Genomic DNA, 22,779 nt, shown 5'->3' on the forward strand with positions numbered 1-22,779 from the left:
CGTCCTCGGCTCCGATTTCCTCCTTGAGACCTTCATTGGAGGGATCCGGGCATCTAGTCTCTCTCGTCGGCTCCGAGGGGGCAAGTGGCATCGGACCCTTGTCCGACCCCGTTCTCCCTCTCGGAGCTTCGGCGTTGGTGAGCTCGGCCCCGACATCTGCCTCAGAGCCTTCCCTCTCGGTGAGGCCTGAAGTTCCTATCTCTTCGAAGAGGGAACTTTCCGGTCTCTCTGACTGGGGAGCCTTCGAGGTGATGAGGAGTGTACTAGCCCCTGGGCTTAGTCAACGGACAGTTCCATCAGCTCCTCCCACTACAGTGCCTGCTGACGTCTCTTCCCACTCTCTTGCTCCCGGACCCAGAGATCCAACGCCTCAAATTTCCCCATTGGGAATATCTTCCTCTTCCGATGCTTCTCCTGATCCGTCAGGAGAACCCCCGCGTAAGAGGACATGTAAGAGGAAACATTTAGACTCCCCTGAGTCTACTACATCAGATACGGACTTGGATGAGTCGGAGGGATCCCCAAGGTCCTCCTCTGAGGATGTCTCATTTTCAGACATCCTTGAAATCCTTAAACAGAGGGGGAACTGGCCCTCCCTTAAGCCCTCCGAGGACGAGTCAGTATACCTGGATGCGTTCAGATCTCGACCCTCCACCTCCTGGGTGTCTCCGCCTTTCGACCCTCTCATGGAGGTAGTGGCTCGGAAGGCGTGGATGGCTCCAGATTCGGTGGAACCTATCCCTAGGAGACTTTCAAAATTTATTACTGCCCCACAAGATAGACAATATTTGACAAAGGGTGTCCCAGTTGATGCCATGGTGGTGGCTGCTGCCACCAAGAAGGAATTAGCCGATCCTTCAGTACCTGTCCATCCTCCTAATAAGGATTCTAGGACTATGGAGAGGTGCAGCGGATTTTTCTTCAGCGACTTTTGCTATGCGATCGCTGAACTACTTATGCCACTTCACCCGCCTTCAAAGAGATGTTCTTAAAGAGTTGGGAGAAGTTTTACAGGATCCGTCAGCTGCTGGGTCTCAGGATAAGATTAGCTCACAGCTAGGAATCCTTAACTCCATTGCTAACTCCTCCATGCGGCTCATTTCTTATGCAGCCAATGGAGCGAGTAGGGCTGCAGGCACAGGAGTGGCTTTAAGGCATCAGTCCTGGATGCGGCTTTGTAATTTTGCAGACCCCTTCAAGGCGTCTTTCACAAACTCCCCCTTTGATGGCTCGACCTTGTTCGGTCCTCAAGTGAAAGACACTTTGACTAGATGCGAACAAATGGCAAGACTCTCTCTGCCGTAGGAGTCCGTTTCTCCACCCCTTCTAGACCTTACCCCAAAGGACAGAAGGGAGGGAAAATGTGGTTCCGCAAATCTCAAGGAGTCACGCCTGACGCATGGTCAGTTTACCCCTAGGGGCAGAGGTGGTCCGCAGAATCAGGGTAGCAGAGAGCCTTTTTCTGACAAACCCTTCCAGCATCCCTGAGATGTTGCCCGATTGTCCGCTTTCGGAGGCAGTCGGGGGGGGGGGGGGACTATCGCTGTACCCAATAGCCTGGCTTTCCCTTTCTCAAGACAAATGGGTACAGTCAATTATATCCGAGGCTTACAAAATTCCCTTTATTCAAACCCCAATTCAACAAAAGGGAACCCTTCCAGACGTTCAACCCAGTCTAAGGGAATTAGCAGTACAAGAAATATTAAAACTGCTAGTAAAAAGACCCATCCAGCCAGTCCCAGCGGACCAAATAGGATCCGGAATCTACTCAAGATTCTTTTTAGTTCCAAAAAAGACAGGAGACTGGAGACCAATATTAGATCTCAGCAAACTCAACAAGTTTGTAAAGAAATCAAGATTCCGGATGGTCACGCTTCAGTCCATTCTGCCCTTTCTGGGCAAGGACAATTGGATGTGCTCGATAGATCTTCAGGATGCGTACTACCACATAAAAATTCACAGACGCTCCAGAAGATTTCTCCGCTTCCGGCTGGGGACCAGTCACTTCCAATTCAGAGCCCTGCCCTTTGGACTCACTACAGCCCCCAGAGTGTTCACCAAATGCATGGCAGTGGTTACGGCTCACCTGAGACGTCAAGGATTCCAGGTGTTTCCATATCTAGGCGACTGGCTCCTCACTGCCACCACCAGACATCAGCTTCTCCAACCCAGAAATTACACCATTCACACTTGCAGAGGGCTAGGAATTTCTGTAAATTTCGAAAAATCTGCCTTGTCGCCTTGTCAATATATTACTTTTATAGGCAAGATTGGACACCGTACAACTTTCAGCAAGGTTGACAGACCAAAGGATCTTGGACATTCAAAGACATGTCCATGTGATTCTATTCAGCAACAAAATTCAGGCCAGATTTGCTCTGAAAGTACTGGGTCTTAAGGCGGCTGCCATAACACTTCTTCCCCTCGCCCGCTTTTACATGCGGCTTCTACAATGGATGCTATTCACCCAATGGTCCTTTCAACAACTTCCCATGCGTCACGAGATCATAGTAACTCCAACTTGCAAAGACATCTGACTTGGTGGATATCGTCCCCTCAAATCCATCAAGGTAGACCATTTGTTCCTCTTGCCCCGGTTGCCACGGTTACATCGGACGCCTCCCTGATCGGGTGGGGGGGGCATTATCAGGGCAGAATGGTCCATGGCACTTGGCAACTTTCGAGTACCATCTGCACATAAATGTTCTGGAGATGAGAGCAGTGCTTTTAACGTTGCAAGCCCTCAACGACTCTCTTCCCCTGGGAACTATTGCAGTCCAAACGGACAATATGTCCGTAGTGTGGTATATAAAAAACAAGGCGGAACCAAGTCCTATCCACTGTGTCAAGAGGCTCTCAGACTTTGGCAATGGGCAATCTCCTCTCACCGGTTTCTGATAGCAATGCACATTCCCGGGAAATCCAACATCATAGCGGACAGATTGAGCAGAACTATTCTCATGCCTCACGAGTGGTCTCTCAAACAGTCAGTGACGGAAGAGATTTTTCAGAAGTGGGGTCTTCCTTGCTGCGACCTTTTCACTACACCTCAAAACAGCAAATGCCCAGACTTCTTCTCTCTCTTCCCCCTTCCAGGCCATCCCCCCAGAGACGCTCTAACCCAAGACTGGCCCCGGGGGCTTCTTTATGCCTTTCCACCTTTTCCGCTGATACCTCAGCTAATTCAGAAAGCAACCGCCTTGAGAGCCAAGTTTATTCTCATTGCCCCTTATTGGCCTCGACAGATATGGTTTCCGTTTCTACATCATTATCTCTTGGTACAGCCATGGCATCTGGACCCGGTTCCAGATCTTCTGACCCACCAGTCGGGTCAACTGCACCAATCCATACCCTCTCTCAACCTCACTGCTTGGTTGCTCCACTTCCATCCTTAGCCAGGCTTCCTATGATTTCTAATCCTGTACGGGATATCATAGTAGCTTCCCTAAAATCTTCTACCAGAAAGATTTACACTAGTAAATGGCGACGTTTCTCTTTCTGGGCAAAAGCTAGGAACATAGACCCCTATACTGCTCCAATTCATTCGGTATTGGACTTCCTAGCTGACATTTTTCATTCAGGATCCTCTTCTTCCACAGTGAAAGTTCAACTGGCAGCCATTTCAAACTTTCATATAGGCTTTTTGGACCACAACATTATGTCACATAAACTTTGCAAGGCATTCCTTAGAGGTATCTTTTTATTGAAGCCTCCGATTAGAGACCCCCCACCACAGTGGGATCTAAATTTAATTTTAACATCCTTGATTCTTCCCCCATTCGAACCTGCAGCTACCAGTTCTTTGAAATTGCTTTCTTGGAAGACACTTTTTCTAGTTGCCATTACATCTGCCAGGAGAGTATCTGAGCTTCATGCTCTCTGTGTTCGCCCTCCCTATCTAATATTCCACAAAGACAGGGTATCCCTAAGAACTAATCCGTCTTTCTTACCAAAGGTGGCATCACAGACTAACCTAAATCAGTCCATTGATCTTCCAGTATTTTTTCCGAACTATTCTGATAGAGCTGAACAAAAGTTACATTATCTCGATGTTCACTGCCAGCTCAGATATTATCTGGATAAGACAAAAATTTTTAGGAAATCTGATCAACTATTTCTATCCTGTGCAGAGAACAGGAAAGGCCTTCCAGTTTCTAAGGTAACTTTATCTAGGTGGCTGTCTTCTGTGATCACTTACATTTATCAGCTCAGAGGCAAAGAGTTGGTTTCTAACCCAAAAGCCCATTCTACCAGAGCTCTAGCTACATCTACAGCTTTTCAAGCTAGACTTCCAATAGACACTATTTGTGCAGCAGCCACATGGGCCTCTCCTCATACCTTTGTTTCACATTACAAATTAGATTTGGTCTCCAGAGACAGAGCAAATTTTGGTTCCACCGTTCTCAAGAGTCTGTTCCATTGAGCCACCCAGGATAGAGGTGCTAGGGACACGGTCCCATCCAGCAAGAATGAAGGCGAGATTGACAACTTAACATTTAGAAGTTATGTACCTACCATAACGTTCCATGTTAGTTGTCTTCTCTCGCCTTCTTTCTTGCGTCCCGCCCTCCATCCCCCTAGCTTGGTCAGACCGGGAAGATGATACATCTTCTATTAAGAGGTTATTACCTTTTTCTAGCTGTTCAACTCCTAGTGTCACTAGATTATGTTGATCCTTTCTAGAGGGTTATGATGTTGTTAATATCCTTATTTTCTTCCTCCTCTTAAGTTGGAAGAAAATACTGCTATTTCTTTAGCTACCAAATGAGATCTGAGTAATCTCCGCCTTGTATCATGGGATATAGGGTTGCCTCGAGCTGGTAAAATTAGCTCTCGAGCTTAGCAAGTGTCGAGTCGGAGCCGAGGATCGGCTCCGAACCCATCCAGCAAGAAAGAAGGCGAGAGAAGACAACTAACATGGAACGTTATGGTAGGTACATGACTTCTAATTTTATTTACTGCTTCTAAACTAGTATGTAGTCTTAACAGTATCTAAACACACGGTGGTGGTTTATGTAAAAATTTAGTTTTTCCTCCAAATCTAATAGTGCTGCAAAACCAAGAGAGCAGGTTTAGCAACTAGCGTGGGAAAGGACAGTCAAACACGGGAATGGCCTTAATATAGGATCGTAGGAGATTACTAGGCTAATGGCTCTGGGACTGTTACATGCCTAGCCAGAGTTTATCCCCACAAAAAGAAACCTCATAATCGGTACATAGAACACACACACACACACACACACACACACACACACATATTTAAATATATATAATGGGGAAAAAAGCAATTAAAATGTTCACTGCTTATTTATGCAACAATGAAGTCTATGTCATAAGTTACCCACAGAAAAGTAACCAAGAACTACCAAAGTGTACAGAGCTTTAAAATACACAGATGTTGTAGTGCAAGCACTAGATATTTAAATCTGTGGGTTATTTGTGAATATAGTTAGCAGATGTTTAAAAGATTTTGGGTGTGGTACATGCAAGAGGAACTATCCTATAAAATGATGAAGGGAATGTATACACAACAGGAAATTGTTTAGTCTTTGCTCTTTCAAGATTTCTATGGTTTGTAAAAAGTAATTACTGTTTGCCTTGTTTAGTATAAATGTGATGGCAAAACTCTTGCAAAAATAAATTATATATAAACAAAAGCTGAAAAATTGTAATAAGATTCTCTATTTAGCAATCCTTACTGCTTTTGTCTTGCGCATGTAAGCGCTTCTGAAGAAATTTGGGAGACTGAGCCATTCAAAAAAAATTCTAATCATTTTCTAAAAAAAAAATCTCCTGTAGAAAATTACTGTCCCTGCCTCTCAATGGAGACAAAAAAAAATCTCATTCATAAGCTGCTCTGAACTGCACATTGCTACTACAGTTATCACAGCTGGAGCCAGCCTTTTGCCAGCTGTAGTTTGCACGCAGAATTAAAAATACGTTCACCTTCCAAGGGAAAACATAAAGAGCTCAGATGCACACAGTATTTACAACTTATATTTTACAACTGGGTTCTTCTTTTGCATTGTCATACTGTCATTCATACCCAGGATCGGAATGACAAGCACTCGGTTCATGGGGGTGGGGGTGCAAGATCAACATGCATTTTATTTCTATGCGTAGGATTGTCTAAACCTTAGTGTTTTAATGAGCCACTTCGACTCCCAACTCCCACATAGGGGGCTAATGGCTGCAACGCCCTTCTCTGCAGAGAAAAAGTACACTGCACAAACTTAAAAAAATGAATGTATTTCTCTTAAGTAAAAACAGCTGTACTTTGCATAAATAAACTGCAAATGACTAATGAGCTTACCGTGGAAAACCGTAACTATGCAAACTATTAAACAGCCAGTCCTACATCTAGCCTACCATTCACGTTCTCTGACTGCGCATGGCTGTTGCACTCCCTGTGCTACGATTCCTGTTGCAGCTCTAAAGGAACATTTCTACTCTATTCAACTTGCAAAGAGAATTCTTTGACTAAATAAAACCACTACCAGATCAATGCCACAGAAGTCAATGGAGCCGTTCATGTAATTTTAAGATAGCAGCTTATACTAGTCACCGTCTTCCCAAGTCAAGTAACTAGGACATTAGCTGCCATTGTAGTTGGAATTCCAAGGCCTTAGAGGTCATGTGCCAACATAGGAAACAAACTTGACTGCTTTTGCTCGAGTTGTGACGCAACTAATTCATCTTCTAGTTTGTCTACATTAACCGACTGGAACGTTAATACTAGCGGAAGTCTGGAAGTCTCTTTTTTTTTTTTTAAAGAATAAGGCAACCATGAATGGCGATGCGAAAGGGCAAGCAAGCAACTATGCAGTCGTGAATACGGAACTGAAGGTATTTAGTTGCTTACTCGCCATCTCGCATTGCCGTTCATGATTGCCTGGCTGGGAAAAAAAATCATCAGCGGCATCTGTCTTTTGATTGAGCCATGGCTTTTTCTTTTTTTTAAAAGATGAGCTGCTTAGAATGCAAAAGTGTGTGTGGGGGGGTGCCTCTCCCCCATCATTCTATGGTTCCGGCGCCCATGCTCCTCCCATTCCCTTAACTCTTATTTCCTTCTTTAAAACTCTTCTTTCTCTGGCCTCCATTATGGCCAGGGAGTTTCTGAGAGCTCTGGGTTTCATGACACACTATTCCTATGCTCCCTCTGGCCAGACTCCACATGAGAAAGTTTCAGTGGTTTCTGAAGTCAGTTTGGCTTCAGCGTGCACATCCTCTAGACTTTGTAGTTCCTCCTCTACCATGTCTCAACAAGGAAATACAGTGGTGGATCCAGCAGTTGTCTCTTAATCCAGGGCTCCCTTTTCGCCCCCTTTTTTCCTCTCAGGAACTGTTTATAGATGCTTCAGATGTGGGATGGAGAGCAGTTTTTGGCTCCCTAAAGGTACAGGGGGTATGATTGCCTCTTCAGCAGAAGGAGCACATCAATGTCAGAGATGAGAGCTCTTCAGGCTTTTTATCCTGTTTTCTGCCTAGGTCCTGTCAAGATATTTACAGAAAATACCATAGTGGTGATATATATAAACAAACAGGGGGGAACAAAATCTTACCTTCTTTGCCAGTTGGCACTCCTGATATGGGATATTGCTGTCCAGTGACTCTTCGGGCAGTTTACATTCTCTCAGGTCAAAACATTGTGGCAGACTCTCTGAACAGGTCCTTAACTCAATCCCATGAATGGATGCTTCACAGGGATGTGTTTCTGGATATTGTCCACTGGTGGGGTACTCCTCATATAGATCTATTTGCCTCCTCTCTGAACAGACAACTTGCTTTGTTTTGTGCTAGAGTCCCAGGTCCTCTAGTGTGGAAAGTGGATGCCCTCTCTTTTTCTTGGAAGGTGATATTTCTTTATGCATTCCCTCCTCTTCCTCTTATTTCAAAAGTCCTGTTCAAAATTCAGCTTGACGTTCCCAAAATTTTATTGGTGACTCCCTTTTGGCAGAGAAAACATTGGTTTCCTCTTCTGCATTTAGCCAAGGACAGTCATCACAAGTTACCTCACAAGGTGGACCAACTCGCCCAACATGAGGGATCTCTCATTCATCCCTGCCTGTCCACTCTTCGACAGACATGTGGGTGATGGGATTTTGATTCCTCATAGACACCTTTTTCCAGAGGACATGCTTAGGGTCCTGCAGGAGGGCAGGAAACCTAATACTAGGAAATCCTATTATCCAAATGGAAGAGATTTTCTGTTTGGTGTCTCTCTCGTAACCTGGATCCACTTACTGTGGATGTCCCTTTGTTTGTTTCTTATTTGTGTGGATTATTCAATGCTAGTTTGATGTATTCTTTTGTTAAGGCCCATTTATCAGCTGTCTCTGCTTATCTGCCTTCATCTCCTGCTTTAGCTTCTATATTTAAAGCTAATCAATTCCTTAAAGGAATTCTTCATATTAGGCCCCCAGGAAGCGTGTTCCTCCTCCTCCCTGGATCTTGATTTTGTTTTGAAGAAGTTGGCTCGGGCACCTTTTGAACCTGCTGCTTTATCGTCCTTGCAACATTGCGCTTGAAAGACACTTCTATTATTGGCCCTTACTTCTGCCAAACGGGTATCTGAGCTTCAAGCCTTATGGCTTGTCCTCCCTTTTTTTGGTGTTTCATAAGGAAAGGGTGTCCTTACACACTAATCCTCCTCTTATGCCCAGGGTGGTGAATGAGTCATTCCTTAATCAGTCTATTCATTTGCCCACTTTTTTACCCTCTCCACAATTCCCCAGTGAAAGGACTTTATATACTTTGGATGTGCATAGACAACTCAGATTTTGTTTGGATAAGACTAAGGCTATTAGAAAATTTGATTAGTTTGATGTTCATCGTGTTACACTGCTGCAGTCATTACACTTAGGTTATCCTGCCGTCAGGCGGTCCTGCAGTCGGCCAGAGTTCCAAAGTCTTGGTCCAGCGTCGGTTGCTGTCTCTTCTTCCCTGTGCACCAGGGGTATATAAGATGCAGCCGACGTCATTTTCTTCCGTCTTTCTTGCCGCGTGGTGCCCGATGCAAAAGCAGTTCGCAAGTTCCGGTCGGCCGACTCCTGAGATTTTCATTCCAAATCCAGAACCGAAGTCTTCCATAAAGCCAAGTACCCCATTGGGTAAACTTTTTCTTGCCTCAGACTGATGTCAGTAAAAGTTAATTGTATTTCTTGTGGGAAGCAAATACCTCATAAGGATTTCCATTCTTATTGTATCCCATGCCTAGGCCCAGACCACGACATCACAGGTTGTCAGCTTTGTGCTAGGTTTAACAAGCGCACTATTAAGCGTCGGTTCGATTTTGCCCGACATTATTTTGGCAGAAAATTCAATTACACCATGCCGTCGGAATAACCGATGACCGGGATACACAAAAAGCGCAAAGACAAGGACAGGCATCTGAGGCCCAAAACTGACGCCGAAGCCTCTTCTAGGCCAGTCGCCAGTTCTCCGGTTTTCAGCGAGGCGCCTTCGCAGCCCCTGATGACCGCTTCTTTGGAACCACAGGCCGCCTCTGACTCCCACATGGAGATGGCTGGGCCTTCGGATACACCAGATTTACGGCCTACCGAGACTAACCCTTCAGAGAGATCCGGAGCAGCTGAACAACCCTCAGCTTCAGAGGGTGTTTTCAGACCTACTCAGCTAACCATTAAATCTTCTGCTAAGTCTAAAACCGCTTTAAAAACAAAGAAACAACTTCCACATTCACCAGGACAGGCCTCCATGCCTAAGAAACAGATGCTCAAAATGCACGAAGACTTAATTACTCTGATCAGGGGGTCCCACCCTCCTCCTGATAAAAGGCCTAGACAGGATGCAGACTATGACTCATCCGACCAGGTGTCCATCTCTTCAGATTCATCCTCAGACCAAGGGTACTCTTTACCCCCTTATGAGGATTCTGATGCTGAGGAATCAATTCCTTCAGCCTCTCTACCAGAGGACTACTCCTTTGGGGAAACCTTACATACCATGAGGGAGCATTTCCATTGGGAGGGCCAGGATTATTCAGAATCCAAGAAAAGACTCAGAGATTTTCTTTTATTACCTCAACACAGACCCCTTGCTATTCTGCCAGTGTTAGATATTGTGGATGATGTGTATTCTGAATCCAGTTTAAATCCTGATTCTTTACCTCCTGCTCCAGTTAAGCCAGACAGATACTACAGAATCCCTGACTCTCTCAAATTTATTTATAAAAGCCCTGTTGCTGACCCTGAAACTATTTCCCAGGGTCCCAAAGGGGTAAAGGTCTCTACAGCAAAAAATCCAGTCCCCGCTGACAGAGATTCCAGAGCATTAGACAGATGGGGGAAGAAAGTATATACATCTGCAACTTTAGCAATGAGGGCCTTAAATTGCCAGTTTCACATGCTTAAATATCAGCAATATTTGATGTCTCAGTTGAAACAAAAAAATGCTTCCAAATTCAGATCTTCCTAACTATAAGGAAATGCAGGATTTATTGCATGCAGCTGAACAAGAGGGAAAACATACTTTGCAATGTGGTTTTGATTCATTAGAGGCCTCCTGTAGAGCAGCAGTTACAGGGTCTGCCATTTGAAGACATGCTTGGTTAAAAGAGCAGACTTTACCAGATCATGTTAAAGCAAAATTATTGGATGCACCTTTGCAGCAGGATGATGTTCTTCATCTCACATTGCTGCAGTCCTTCTAGAGGCAGGCCAGGTTTAGCTTCAGTTGGTGTCACCCCTAGTTCTTCTGGAACTGTGCCCAAAAATAGCATTAAAAAAAATGAGAGAAGATTATTACCTGCCTGAAGTTCATAAGTATCTTTTTAGAGTCCTAGGGATTTAGTACATGTTTCTGAACAGGTGGGTAGCATTCTTTGCAATGTGGTTTTTGCTGTGTAGGCCTCATCTCATCTAGCTGCTGCCACTTGAGGATCAAAATTTATCTGACCATGTTAAAACTAGGATTTTAGATGCTCCTTTACAGTCTGATGTGTGTGTTGTTCTCCCTGTTGAGGCAGTTTTAAAGAAAAATGACAGACAAGGCTAAGTCATACAGACTGTTAAAAGATTTTGCAGGTTTCAGCCTCAAGTTTAGTAGAGGCTCTTTCAGGCCTAGAACAGGGAGTTCTCCTGCACAGTCTTCAGGTGATTTCAAAGAAAATTGGAGTTTAATTACCCAAGACAGATGGGTATTGGATATCATACACCAAAGGTACAGGTTTTATTTCATACCGAACACGTGGAGACCAATTTTGGTTTTATCTCCTCAACACTTATGGACACATTCCCAACAAAAATGTTGACATTGCAACACAGCACACCTCTATTGGACAAGACAAAGGGATGGTAACTGGTTGGATCTCAAGGGCTTGGGCTTACCTTCTTCTCAGACTAAGTTGCAGGAAGGTATCTGCGTTTTGACTGGGACTTCTCACTATCAGTTTCTGCTGCTTGCCCTTTGGGACAGTCCTTCAAGCCTTAGGGTTCATGGCATCTTGTATTCTGGTGCCAGGATCTGGACACTGTCATTCAAATAATACCTTGCATTCAAAAGGAATTAACGACAGATGCCTCAGACAAAGCTTGGGGAGCTCATCTAATAAATGGAAGGATACAAGAATGCAGGCAGGCAATGATTTTGGGAGACTGCTCTCAGTTTACAGCTCAATCTTCAGGCAAGGTTTCTGCCAGGCTCATGTATTTCAGAAATTGACAGTGTCATCATGGCCTTTGCCTTTTCGATTCCACACCTGTTGTCACAGGAGGACAGCCATTTTCTCAATGTCAAACTTCACTCTTCTTCACCTCACAGCCTGGCATTCTGTTTTTGAACCATGGGTGTCTGAAAATCCTTCCTTTATGCCTAATGTGGTTTCTAGTGTGGCTTTAACCAAACTATTCATTTGCTACCAGTTTTTTTTTTTGCTTTGAGTTCTCAGGGCAAAGCCTGTGTCAAAACAAACTATTTCTAAGTGGATTGGTTTTGCATTGCTTTCTGTTATTCCCATCATGGCCTAGGCATTATCACCTGCCACTTTACTCTACATTGCTGGGTGGTTGGTTGGTTGTTTGCTGTCGACTACCCAAGTGTAAGGACTGCAGCAATGTGGATCTTGAACATCTACATTTATGGTATTTTATTTGGAGTTAAGGCAGAAGAGGTATTAAAGAAAATGGAGGATAAGGCAAAATCTATGCAAACGGTGAAGGATTTCTTACAGGTTCAGCCACCTCGATTTAGCAGAAATTGGCCAACAAAAAACTGGTCCTTTCCAGGTACAGACAGACCTGAAAGGGGCAGATACAGACGTCCAAGAGGCAGAGGTCAGCCACAAGGTTCTTACAGGCCTTGACAATGGGGTGCTTCAACCCAGAAAGAAGGGGAAGACAGGCCTCAAACTTGGGAAAACCTTATAAAAAACAGCCCCAATGACTTCCCACTACAGCTGCCAAGCACTTCTCTCTTGGCAGCCCCCTTGGGGGGAAAACTAGCACTTTTCTTTCACAATTGGCATATGATCACCAAAGACAAATGGGTTCTCAATATTGTATCTCAAGGTTACAGGTTGCACTTTCACACTCTGCCAAGGTTTAAAGGAATGCCAAATCTGCCACCAAATCAATGGGCAGAGGCTCAAAGGCAAATTACAGCACTCATGGACATGAGAGCTATTCAAAAGGTACCAACAGAAGAGCAAGGACAAGGATTTTACTCAAGACTTTCTGGTTCCCAGAAAGGACAAAGCCTGGAGGCCCATTCTGGATCTTTCTTCTCTAAATACTTACCTGGATGTTCCAAAATTCAAAATGTTGACACTACAGCAGCTTCTTCCCATGCTGGGCAAGAAAGCTTGGCTCTTAACTTTGGACCTCAAGGAGGCATACTTGCATGTCCCTATCAGACAAAACTGCAGAAGATACCTCAGATTCTTAGCTGGTTCAATGCATTACCAATTCTCTGCAATGCCCTTTGGCTTATATACTGCGCCCAGGGTCTTTACAAAATGCCTGGCACCTGAACAAGTGGGAAAACATACTTTGCAATGTGGTTTTGATTCATTAGAGGCCTCTTGCAGAGCCGCAGTTATAGGGTCTGCATTTTCAAATGCATTCAAATGCATTGCATTTTGCAGACAAAAAAGAATTCAAATTTACCCATACTTGGACAACTGCCTTATTCAAGCAGCGAGCAAAGACATTCTTCTAAAGCATCTGCCATTTGTAAAAAGATTGCTAATTTGCCTAGGGTGCACAGTAAATGAAAATAAGTCAAAACTAGTGCCCTCACAAGAGATAATATTCCTGGGTGCCAGCTTAAATACAACAGCCCAGATGGTTTATCTCACGCCAGACAAGCAAGGACAACTGACTCAATATTTCCAATTGATGGCAACAAAAACCCAACTCCCTGCAATAAAAATTCTGCAGGCCTTGGGGTACATGGCATCTTGCTTACTACTAATTCCATATGCCAGACTGCATATGAGGAAACTACAATGGTACCTAAAGAGTGTCTGGTCTCAACACAGTTTGGAAACAGTAATACCACTTATTCCTTGCCTTCAACAGGAGTTTCGATGGTGGGCTCAAGCCTGTCACCTCAACAAGGAACAGCCTTTCACTCAACCCACAGCCAGGCAGACACTGACAACAGATGCTTCGGATTACGCCTGGGGAGCACACATGGCAAGAAAATGTATTCAGGGCAAGTGGCCCGCAGAACAAAGGCATCTTCACATCAGTCAAAAAGAGATGCTAGCTGTACAAAATGCCCTTATAGCTTTCAAGGACCTTCTGCATCCAGAACAACTACTACTAAAGACAGACAACACCACAGTTATATGGTACATAAACAAGCAAGAGGGCACTCATTCATATCCCCTCTGCAGACAAGCCATGATTTTGTGGAACACAGCTCTAACCCATCAAGTTCATCTGCAAGTACAATTCCTGCCAGGAGAGAAAAACACTCTGGCAGACGACTTAAGCAGAAACATCATGGATCCGCACGAATGGAAATTACATCCACAAATATTCAGAATGATAACACAAAAATGGTGGAGCCCGGACATAGATCTATTTGCATCCCCAATGAATTGCCAGCTACAGAAATTCTGCACAAGGACTTAACACCCACAAGCATGGAAAGTGGATGCCCTCTCATTCAGCTGGAAAAACCTACAAGTATATGCTTTCCCACCACTACCTCTCCTTTCAAAGGTACTCCTAAAAGTCAGACAAGAAAAGCCAAAGATGATCCTGATTGCCCCAGACTGGCCACGCCAGCACTGGTACCCAATCTTAAAGAACTTAGCACAAGGTCCACCATGGATTTTGCCTCAAATCTCGCATCTTCTGACTCAGCAAAACAATCAGATACTTCACAGCCAGCTCAAGACTTTAAACCTGGCTGCATGGCAGATTCCTTAGTCATGCAAGCAATGCCTCTCTCCAAAGCTGTTATGGATGTCATTCTGGAGGCCAGAAGGCCTAGCACCAGGAAAGCCTATTCGGATAAATGGAAGAGATTCTGTGCCTGGAACCAGGCTCACAGCCTTGACCCTCTTGTCCCAAATATTCCTCAGATACTACAATATTTAACTGAGATGCTGGACAAAGGCCTCTCCTTTTCATCCATTAAGATCCACTCCTCTGCCATCTCTGCTCATTACAACACAGACTCACCAATTATTTCTAATCCCTTGCTAAAACAGCACCTCAGAGGAGCTAAAAACATAAGACCACCCCGTAGAGCACCAACTCCAACTTGGGACCTCAACTTTGTCTTGGAAAAATTATCTTTACCTCCTTTTGAGCCAGCTAACTCAGCAGGCTTAAAATATGTCTCTTGGAAAACTGCTCTGCTCCTGGCAATAACCTCAGCACGAAGAGTTTTAGAATTACAGGCACTAATGGCAGTGGAACCTTTCATCATTTTCCACCAAGACAGGGTGTCTTTAAGAACAAACCCTACTTTTATGCCAAAGGTGGTATCAAGTGTGGCTCTAAACCAAACTATTCACTTGCCAACTTTTTATCCAAATCCACAGAATAAAGGGGAGAGACTTCTGCATTCCATGGACATACACAGGCATTTACGCTTCTACTTGGACAAAACGAAAGCTTTCAGGAAAACTGAGCAATTGTTTGTAGCATATGCTGCAGGAGCACAGGGAAAAGCCATTTCAAAACAGACCATTTCAAAATGGATAGGGCACTGTATACATTTCTGCTATACACAACATGGGAAAGCTGTACCTAACAGCATTAGGTCTCCTTCCACCAGGGCAACAGCCACTTCAACTGCCTACCTCAGAGGAGTACCTACCAAGGACATTTTGGAAGCAGCAACTTGGAGTTCTGTACATACCTTCACCAAGCATTACCATCTGCCTCTTTACTCTAAATCCAGAGCTGGCTTTGCCACTGCAGTGCTGCAGGGCCTTATAGCCACCCCTAATGCCTTATAGAACCAGCCACCCAACCTCAGCTTTGGGATTCTACCCAAGTGTAATGATTGCAGCAGTGTAACACGATGAACATAGTACAGTTTTGTACCTACCATAAATGTAGATGTTCGAGTGTATACACTGCTGCAGTCTAGGTTACCCTCCCTCCTTCCCCTCTTCCTTGCTGGTACTTACCTAGGCCTTCTACCCTTTGCTACCTATGGGGAGTATTTGCTGATAACTGAAAGTTTTTGATTGCTTTTCTTATGTATGTTTTATTAGCAATTTACATTGCCTACCTTTTTGGGGGCACCTGACATCTGGGGCACGAAAAACTGAAGAAAATGGCATTGGCTGCATCTTATATACCCCTGGCGCACTGATGTCAGTGAAGAAGCGACAGCAATCGACGCCGGACCAAGACTTTGGAACTCTGGCTGACTGTGGGACCGCCTGATGGCAGGATAACCCACGTGTAATGACTGCAGCAGTGTATACACTCTAACATCTACATTTATGGTAGGTACAAAACTGTACTTTTCTTTTCATCCCAGGTCCCTAGGTTTAGCCGTATCCAAGCAAACTATTTCTTCTTGAATTTCAAAGGTTGTTTATTTTTGTTATACTTTTCATGGTAAGAGCCCTCCTTATGTAAAGGCTCATTCTGCTGGAGCTGTGGCTTCTTCTGGTGATTTTCAAGGGGTTGGATTCTAACTCTGTTCTTGAAGCAGCTACCTGAACTTGTTGAACATACTTTTACCAAGCACTGCAAGTTGGATGGAATCTCCAGAGCTAGAGCTGGAAATGATGGGGCCATTCTTCATGGGTTCCTAGAGGGCACTGCTGGTTCTTCCTCCTCACAAGTTTCTTCTTGAGTTTTGGCATACTCCCAGAGGTTAAGAATACTGTGACACGTGAATGGAAGGACACAATGCAGATGTGTAAAGTCTTACCATAACAGTAGATGTCTTTACCTTCACTGTTGCAGTATTCACTCCCTCCCTGTTCCCCCTGGCCCATTTCCCTCCTGGATGTACTGTTACCTCTTGGTTTTCATTGGACTGGTGTTCCTACTAGGGCTGTCTGTTCTGAGGATGGTACATCCGGACGTCACTTTTTTGCCCTATGGCATGTGAGTGGTACACGTGTGACATATGGTGTACCTTAAAGCAGTAGGTGTTTGTACACTGGCCGGAATTCAGGCTGCTGAGGTATGGAATCCCAGAGGTTAAGAATACTGCAACAGTGAAGGAAAGGACATGTACTGTTATGGTAAGATTTTACACAACTTTTTTTTTTTTTTAATCCTGGAAGACCTTATTCCTGGTGGCTGTCACTTCTGCCAAGAGACTTTCAGAACTGCATGCATTGTTCTCAAAGCCTCCATACTTAATTTTTCATAAGAACAGATTATCTGTAAGAACCAGTCGCTCTTTCCTTCCCAAGATGGCTTTGGAGTCATTCATTAATCAGTACATAAATCTTCAGTTTTCTTCCCATGTTTCTTAAACAACTGCAAATATATCTTGCATTTGCTTAATGTTCATCGGCAGTTATAATTTTATCCACACCAAAATAAGCGCATCAGGAAATCTAACCAGTTTGTATCCTTCTCCAAAGCTAAATTAGCCAAGGCTGTGTGCAATGTTACTCTTTCTAGATGGTTGTCTGTGCACACTACCAGATATGTGACTTCATCCACAGCTTTTTTATTCAGAGTTCCAACTCATGACACATATTCAGCATCTACCTGGTCCAAGGTTCATACCTTCATCAACCATTACAAATTGGATATGTAGTCTAGCTGTAGGGCTTCTTTTTGTTCAGCTGTGCTCTGGAATATACTTCATGAGACCTCTCAGGTGCAAAAGTAGCCGGGGACTCTGTCCCATCCATTGAAGAATGGGTGGAGAAGACCACATCAGATACAAAAGTTATGCACTTGCCACAACGATAAATCTGCATGGTCTGTTTCTGTCCTTTCCTCAACTTCCCTCCCACCTTCCCCTTCCTTATTTTGTTTTGATAACAATTTAATATGGTAACTAATCACATTCTCAGATGGACCTAACTGACGTAGTTCTGGCTCCTGAAAGCATTCTTTTTCTGCCTCTTTTGCCTCATTCAGGCTACCACGATTTAACTCCTTTAAGATATTCTGCCATTGCACACACACACACGCAAGTGTATATATATATATATATATATATATATATATATATATATATATATATATATAAATCTATTTCAAATAAACGAAACACTATTTACCCGAAAATGAATTTACCAAGATGGCAGCACCGAAGTGTTACATTACCGGCTGAGGTTACAGTGTAAGTATGCACTTGGCCAACAAACAGTGAAAACACACACCACCACATGTGCACCCCCCACCCCCAACTAAATATACCAACTCCAGGATCGCACTACAGTAGGGAAAAGGACAAATTTTCCCATGTTGGTCAAGCAAAACAGCTTTGGTAATGTCGTTCGTAATGTAACGTTTCTGTGTTGTCTCGGTAAACTCGTCTTCGGGTAAGTGGTCTTTCATTTATTTGAAGTATATGTGATGTGTGTTTGTGTGTGTGTGTATGTATATATATATGTATATATATATATATATATATATATATATATATATATATATATATATATAATAGATGCATAGATGTATATATAGACATATTAAAAAAAAATATATGGATGTGTATTATAATTTACATTGTTTTTTTCTTTAAATAGGCAAACTCGATCTGAGTTAGCTCGTTCTATTGCCAGTGTTCATAGGTAAGGGGAGGAGCCTGAGCACTGGACTCAAAGCTCTGAAGTGGCCATGGCAGGATCAGATCAAATGTCTGATGCAAGACCCATCCATTGAGGAAAGGGCAGAAACAGACAACTCAGAGCTACAGTTACGGTGAGTACTTAACTTTAGTTTTGTAACCTTTTTCAGGAAGGTCTTCGACAAAGAATAAAATGGAGATCATTTGTAAACTGAATTGGTGTATACTTTGAGATTCCAGCTGAGGATGGAGACAATGAGGCAGTGATGTTTAAGATTTTTGTTGTTGGGGTGGTATCCAAGAGCTGTGGCCAGAAGGTAGCCATTGGACCCAACTGGCAGATACCAGCAGAGAGAAGCGGTTAAATTGAAGAAGGTGGCCTTCTATGCAGCATTATCTCAGTTTACTTGCTGTACCAACAGACCAAGAGAGCCACATTGATAAAGGTTACCGAACGGAAAGTCTGGGCACAGGAAACTTTGTGGGCTGTTATGATTCAAGCCAGCTATAAGACAGCTCTTAAGATAAGCAGGGTACTGAAGAGGGATGAGAAGAGTTGACTATAACTGAAATTTCAAGGGAAGTGGACCAAGCTAGCAGCTGGTTGAATTGTTGACTTTTCCAATATTTGGACCAATAATGGTGCAACAGCAGCAAACGTCAAAGACTTGTGGAAATGCTATTAGGTAATTGAAGAACAGGTTGGATACCGAGTATAATAAGTATTGAATATTTTGTTTGTCATACTGGTCAGTTACTTGTTTACACCTACCGACAGTTTATTTGCTGTAACATTCCTGTTACCAATAGGCTGTACATTGAGAATGCAATAGAAAAAAAAAAGTCTGGGGACCTCTGCTAGTTTTTGGAAAGTGGTTCCACAGGAGGCACAGAGGAATTCTATCAGGTTTTAAGACGTTAATAGAGAAGGATGAAACAAAAATAGTCCGTAGATGCCATTCATATGGAATACCAGCAGCAGTCTGATCACCATTCCAGTGGGCATCCAGGGCAGATGGAAAGAAAATCCAGCAAAAGCTGTAAAGCCTACAATGAAATAGGAAGAGCTTCTCACCCCTGAAAGTACAGAATGAAAACAAAGTCATGGGAAAATATCTGCTTAAAATAAAGTTGTTGCAGACATGATCAAGATTTTGGGTGTGTTAGGGGAGAAATAGCTTCTGAGGGTACTCGTATAGTATTGAGAGCAAGAGGGAGGTGGATCCCTGAAGACTGAAGAATAAGTATTCTAATGCCACTATACAAGAACAAGAGGGATATAACCAATCTAGGATAGTACAGAGGTACTGTTGCATGAAACTGCTGGAAAGCAGGAATGATAAATGAATTATGCAGAACAGTAAAATGTAAGGTTGGAGGTGAGCAGTTTGGACTGTGATCAGTATGCAGCACAACCGACCGACCAGTTGTTTGCAGGGAGACAGCGAGTCCAATTTTAACATTCCTAGACATGGAGAAGACCAAAGAAATGTCAAGGAGAATAGATTGAGCTCTGCCAGTCACATGAGAAAAACAGAAGAGAATTTGGTAAAGTAGATTTAGGAGAGAGAGAGAGGAAGAGGCAAAATGAGATGAGGGCATCCAACAAAGAGATTGCGTGAGAGAAGACTTGCACAACTGTCATGTATGACCGTTGACAAAGGTAGGACAATGACACTGAATCGAGAGGTAGAGACAGTTAACACCTCATCCCCATGTAAAACATGGGGAAAAGGGGTGGTGGTGGTGATAAGAAAAATTAAATTTAAAAAAGTACATCTGTGTAAGTGGACTTACCATAACAGTAGATGTTTAAATTGGTCACTGTTGAAGAAGGTGAAGCTATCTAGGGTATATCCCTGCCAAGGATATGACCACTGGCCAGCTTTCAAAGCTTCAGAACACCTTCCATGTGACCAAACTACTACTGGTTTGAGCCGAGCCATATAAAAAGGGCATTTCAGCTCCAAATACCTTGGTGCTTTTTTGCCTCCAAAAAGGCGGCTATAGCTCTTAAAGGAACAACTGTTTGAAAACAAAACCTACAATGTAGCTAACTATATGCAAAGAAGTTTAGTTTGCACCCTGGCATTATATATGAAGAACAAAAATGGGGCTAGAGGGAAGGGGCGGCTACTACAGCACTGAGAAACATTTACTAGTTCACTTAAACAACTGTACTATGTATTATATTAAAATCACTGTAGCAATAGCACAAGCTGTATGGGTAGATTACCATAGCTTATCAACAAACAGGGAGTAGGAAGGAATTCAGGCATACAGGAGCCCCTGGGGAATGGCCCTAGCAAAGCCTGTTCTCGACCTGTACAAAGAGACTAGTTTTGTAGTACTATGTCGAAGTATGCACAAAGGATCACATTGATGTTATACTTCAAGACAAGTCCACCCCTTTCCAGAAAACCACAGATGAAACCCAAATCCTAATAGAATGGGTCCTACCCAGCCTGGAAGTTTCTTGTTATCGTCAGCATAGGAGAAAAATAAAGCATGAGCCAACCAAAACTGCCTGTTTTGACGCACACCATTTTTTTCTCAACTTCATAAGAGAGAAACTACTGATTGGCTTTCCTGAAGGTTTTAGTTCTAAGTTGTGTGTGAGCTGCTTATGGACATCCAGTGTGTATAATATTCTTGGTTGTTTTTAGTTCTGGAAAGAATACAATGAGATTGATAGTCTGGCTTAAAGTGAACTTTAAAACCACCTTAGTCATAAAAGGAGGTTAAGTTCTCAAAGGCACCCCATCCTTATGGAAAATGAAGGTGTTGAGTCACTATAAGAGCTTAGAACTCAGATACCCTTCTTGCAGATGTCAGAGAACTGAGAAGCACAGTTTTCCATGTTAAGAACCTCAAATCGGCCTTCTGAGCTTTTCAAGTGGAAAACGTATCAATATTTCAAATGCAAAATTAAGATGCCAAGGAGGAGCCACCTGTTTACTTCTGTGTGGATGGATTTGTAAAACTACTGTACATTATATTGCTATTTGTCATGTAAAGGTTGCATGATATGTTGTTTTCCATCTGGATCTTTTCTCACTGGGCCTCCACTGAAGAGGGGTTCTCATGCCCATTTGAACTTTCCTGGTAAGCAAATGCAAAATAAACTAATACAACACTTTCGGTAAATTGTTAAGGGGAACATACTGACTTGAATTTAGAAGTATATTTACCAAATCCACAAGTACAATAAACATAAGCAAGAAATTCACAATCAAATGCACTTTTCGGTGTACTTTACAGTGAATCGTCTTTGCTATTGGAATATTTTATATTTAAATTCTACATGCTAAATCGTGACACATACTCGCGGTCTTACATTTTCACTGTGGCAGCAGAAGCCATGGGAGCAAAGCCCTTCGTAGACTGGCCAGGCATTGTCATCTCATGGGTTTTCCTTAAGTAACTCCGCGTGTCTTGGAAGGGACTTGATTGCTGTTCTCTTGAGGGGAGGGTCAGCAGTTGCCAGGAAAACCCTTTACAATGAGGCTGCATACTTTTACCACCATCCTAAGAAAAAAAAAAAGGCTGTTGTAAAATGCTGCTGTTAGAGGCCATTCCACTAAGGGTAGATGTGCCTCCAGGGCTTGCTTCCAAGGTGTGTCAGTTGCAGACATTGGTACCATTGCTTCTTAGTTATTGTCTCACACCTTCACTAAGCAATATTACTTGGTCTGTGTTTCCTGATGTCGGCTTCTTTTTATTCTTTCTCTAGTTCAGGACTTGGATTTTTGAACCTTCTCCTATTGTCTTCCATTTCCTACCATCCTGACAGGTTTTCCTGCTTGGGATTCATCTCATTTGTTGGCCTAGTGAGGAGGATCCTTTAATGTTGCATTTGTACTGCATTAGTTGATCTGCAGGTACTCTCTTCACTGGGTTATTGATATCCTGCTCCTGTCTGCCCTTTGTTTATACAGCCATCCAGTGGCTGCTTAGGGTTCCCTGTAAGTCAGGCATGTGCGTGTGTGTGTGTGTGTGTGTGTGTGTGTGTGTATATATATATATATATATATATATATATATATATATATATATATATATATATATATATATATATAAACTTTATAAACATTTACTATTTTTTATTTGTCACACTGTGTGGTTAAGCTGAGCTGTTAGTCCCAGAGGCTACATAAATGCTCTGCTATGCCACCTGATGCCATATGCTTCACTGGTGTAGGTCATCCACCATTCTCACAACATGGTAACTTGGTGGAGGGTAAAAAAATTCTGAGATTCACTGTGGAGATCCCTTTACAAATAAGCTGATTCTCTAGCAACATATCTGGTATTGTACTGTTCAGTCTTTTTGCCCGAAGAACTGATGATGCCATGAGGGTATCCCACAGTGGAAGAGGTCAGCACTGCTTGAAAAAAAAATTAAATCTGACCAGCTTTAAGACTTGAAAGCATCCAAAATCTTCAGGTATCTCTGTTTCAAAATATGTTGTTAAGGAGAGTACTAAAGATATTCTTTCCACCTTGCCTTTATTTTTTCGCACACTTTACTACCCCTGTTAAATGAAATGGCTACACACACTTTACTACCCCTGTTAA

The 22,779-nt window shown here is 43.1% G+C and overlaps 1 protein-coding gene across 2 annotated transcripts in view; it reads left to right on the top strand.

Moving 5' to 3' along the window:
• Nucleotides 1-22,779, top strand: part of DNA2 (DNA replication helicase/nuclease 2) — a 1,108,563-nt gene that overhangs the window by 547,756 nt on the left and 538,028 nt on the right. The gene's annotated exons all lie outside the window — the stretch shown is intronic.

This window comes from Protopterus annectens, chromosome 14.part0, assembly GCF_019279795.1.
Source record: "Protopterus annectens isolate FY-2018-M chromosome 14.part0, PAN1.0, whole genome shotgun sequence".
In the NCBI taxonomy this organism is placed as follows: Eukaryota; Metazoa; Chordata; order Ceratodontiformes; family Protopteridae; genus Protopterus; species Protopterus annectens.